Raw genomic sequence first — 4,272 nt, 5'->3', positions numbered from 1 at the left:
AATTTTTAGAAGTGGAGATGTTGCCCATGACAACCAATCAGATTCTACTTAACATTTATCTAGCACCTTCTAGAACATAATAACTAGAATCTGATTGGTTGCTATGGGCAACATCTCCACTTCTAAAAACCCTCACTTTAGTAGTTTTACCCCCCAGGGTTTTGATGAAGTCAGGCTTGATAGTGAAGGGGAATGGAGAGAAGGATGACAGATGTCACTGCCGTAAAGCGCATTGCCTCCCGCATTTGATCTTTGCCCCTAAAGCTTGGCCAAAGTTCTCACAGGTCTGGAAGAGTGCTGTCATCAAACATTTGTTTTTATCTCTGGATTCTGTCTGAAGCATACAGCAAGGAGCTCTATAACACAAACAAAAAGAAGAGGTGAAAAAGGGCAGCCTCGTCTGACCCCAAAAAGGACTGGGAAGTGGTCATTCTTCCAGCCATTCACAAACACAACAATGTCAATGTCAAGGTACATCAGGTTAAGTGATGAACAAAACAATTCACCAAGGACAAATCTCTGCAGGACCCTACCCCCATAAACTCATGTAAACACGGTGAAAGGCCTCCTCCTGATCAAGGCACACAAACAATCCTTGATGTAATTGACCATGTCCCTGAGTAGGGCAAGGCTATCTGCAATCCTGGTCCTAGGAATGTCACAGGTCTGATCCGGGTGAACAATCTGACTGATGATAGCCTTTAGCCTAGGCAAGTACCTTGGTGAGAATCTTGTAGTCCACATTCAGGAGAGATATGGGCTGCCAATTTTTAAGTACATCTCTATCCCTTCCGCTTATACAATATCATGATCATTCAGTCCCTCAGCGAAGGAGCCATCTTGCCCTCCACCACCATCTCCTCATACAGCTCTAGCAGGTACAGGCCAATGAGGTCCCACAGCTCTACATACAGCTCCGTTGGAAGACCTTCACTGTTCTAGGTCCTGCCATGCCTAAAGGATTTTGGGGCACATGTATCAAGTCGTATTTTACATAAAATTATGCAGAAACTGCAGTTTTCCTATGTACTAATGACACAATGCAGGAAATTTCACAGAAATCTCCTGCAAAGTGGTAATTAGCCCATCAGATCGCAGTCCCCATTATTATCAATGGGGACTATGATCTGACCCCTATGTACTAAACTCCAAAAAGCGATGTTCTTTGGAGTTAAGCCTCGGTAGTTCACACCATTTTCTGATGGTGTAAACTACTGTTTGCCTATGGGGGCTCCAGGGGCAGGAGAGAGATCTTTCGATTTCTCCCCTGCAGCCCCGGCCAGTCCAAGAAGCTGACGCTGTGCGCATGCGCAGTGTCACCTTCCCCTGGGGAAGTCTTTCAGTGAAAGGCTTTTACAAATTCCAGGGATATAACTCACGGGGACAGTGGTTACCACAACCCCTGTCCCTGTGAGTTCCCAGTAGTACATAGCCGGGATATTTATATTAAAAATGATTATTAATACTTAGACCCCTTAGTGGCAGAGTGCACCTCATCCAATGCCAAGGGAGTGTCCACAGCTGCTTTACTTGCAGGATCAATAGTGTTAGTGTTACCTGAAAGGAACTGATCAGTTGCATCATTGTCAGTTTTCTTAGAGAAGTAGAGGTCTCTGATGCCCTCTTTCCCCTGTCTAGGAATACTCATCTCATCTCGCAGCTCAAACAGGAGCATATGGCTGGAGTGGCATTTCAGGCTCCCCTTTGGCGCCTGTCAAACACCTGTTGTCCACCTTTGACCTAAATGAAACTGTGAATGTTGACCTTAACATATTCCTACCAGTCACTCAAACAGTCAAAATAACATTCTATTCATGTGAGGTAGGCATACTTCTGCTCTGCTAGCACATCCTCCCTTTCCAGCAAAGCACAAAAAAACTTCCGGGAGCCCAGGCCAGCAGGAAAACCATTGCCCAGCACTCTGGAATGGAATGGCCCTGTGGTCAGAAAAGAAACAGGGAACCATGGCATGCCTATTCTGCTTCACTACCCTAGAGGTAAACACAAAGTCAATATGTGAACGCATAGAGCCATCAGGGTGGCTCCAAGTGTAATTCACAGAGCCAGCGCACATGGGGCCCACAGCATCTTGCAATGATGTATCAGTTACCATTTCCTTGAGCAGGTTAGATGTCATGTCCATCTTAGCAGTGTTGCTGGTACTGCACCCATCCTCCTCTGTGGGGCAGTTGAAATCTCCTGCCATTACTACTACCCTAGTCATTGCAAGCTGCAGCTATAGAGTCTGGAAAAGCTCCAAACCTTTATTCTTAGCAGGGATGGCGTAAACGCAGATTAGCCTGATAGACTCACTTGCCCAGGAGTTGTCAACGATAAGCAATCTGCTGAAGGCACAGAAGCTAACGTGAAGAGGCTTCATCTAATAAGACCCTACAGACTTACACTCATCAACACCAGACCAATAGGAGGGCTCATGAGACCACTGCCTGCCAAGATGTCTGTAGGACCTTGAGAAAGGAAGAAAGTATTCCAGCAACATATACACATCACATTTCTGACTGTCTAAAAAGTTGAAAACTAACTGTCTCCAAAATGTTTCCTTAAAACTCCTCACATTATTGGTGACAAGGGAATAAATTCCATTACCTGGGAGAAAAAGAGGTTAGGTTAACAGTACAACATTCAGTTACCACTCCTGTTTAGAGGGGCTTCCTCTGGCTCGACTGCTGGATCACCTTGTTGGGGTGGCAGCATGCCGTTCTCTTCTAGTTGGCTGATAAAAAGATGGTTGGCAGTTATAGGAATTTGTCAACCACTAACTCCTCACTTTTAGAATCCCCATCTACCACAATACTATCCACCAGTGTTTCCAGGTCCTATGGGAAGGAGTCCTGGGCAGGCTCAGCCGCCTGTTTCTTGGAAGGGTCGGGGTTGGCAGCTGGGCTGTCTAATTCCTTCCACCACAGTTCCTACAGTTCTGCGGTTAGTTGGAGTAGTGGCCCCATTTGATTGGGATTATAGATGGAACAAGTGACTTCCTGTTGTTCACAATCCCCATTAAGATGATGTTCCTGTACCAGCTTTGCAAGGGACTGCAGGCCTGATTCAGAGATGGATGGATTTGCAGAGCTGCACACAAGTGGCTGTGCAAATCCGTCCATCTCCAATGCAAATGCAGAAGGAGTTGTCAGACACCTCTTTGCTGCATTTGCTATCCCAGTACTGTGACCGACATTGCAGGCTGGGAACACCATTGTGACTGATGGTCGCAATAGTTGCTCCTTTGGTCATTCTGTGGGAGCTGAAGCTTCCATGCAGCCTGACCAAGTGCTGGTCACATAAGAGGCTAGGAATCTGCATCCGTGCTCGCAGACCCTGGCCTCGTCCCTCCCAGAAAATGGGCTTTACACACCTGTTTCCAGGAATGGACACCAGGCAAGCCCCTGCGCCGCCGCTCAAGCACTGCAGCATGTCAGTCATGCTGTGGTTTGGGGGTGCTGCGAGCGAGATTGCAGGACCCATTCTGCACATGCCCAGAATGGGTCCAGCACATATGCAGACCCCTAACAATCTCTGAATTGGGCCCTGCCTACGCAGAGGGGCACATCTCAAGAGGTCTTGAGATTCTTCTAGATGGCAATGCTTCTTGCCTGTATCTCTGCAAATCTATTCAACAGTAAAGTTGCGTACACACTGGGCGATATTACTGAGCGATTGCACGATTTGACATCGTAATCGTGCAATCGCTCAGTAATCGTGCACAAATCAAGCACTTTTATGTTGGAAACGACCAGCGATGCGTGCTTCCGCTGGTCATTTCCAACATTGTCCATCGCCTCAACATGCAGGCCAATATGCCGGTAACGACAGATTGGCATGTTCAGGAATGATGGACTGTGGCTGCACTGAACGACTGATCGTTCAGTGCAGACACTACAGGTGATCAGGAACGATGGTACGATTACGATGTCGTAATTGTCTGTCTTTCCTGATCGCCCAGTGTGTACGCACCTAACCCAGTTAGATTTACCAGATGGCCATTATTACTCTACTAATCACTGAAGGAAGCATTTCTCCTTGTTATAACTTATCTATAAATAATCTTAACCATCATTAAATGTAAAGAATCAAATCTGCAGAATAGTTAAAATAATTTTCTCTGGTAGCTTATCTCTACAAACAAGGGCAATGTCTGAGTTACTTATTTTCCCATTGATTACTTAGTAAATAATTTGAATCAGCAGGTTTGTCATTATATAAGCACTGGCTTGTACCTTCTCAGCATACATTCTATAGCTTGATTGCGTTATT

This window comes from Taudactylus pleione, unplaced genomic scaffold (assembly GCF_031769625.1).
Source record: "Taudactylus pleione unplaced genomic scaffold, aTauple2 ptg000093l, whole genome shotgun sequence".
NCBI lineage: Eukaryota > Metazoa > Chordata > Amphibia > Anura > Myobatrachidae > Taudactylus > Taudactylus pleione.
Note: the sequence above shows the minus strand (reverse complement) of the source record.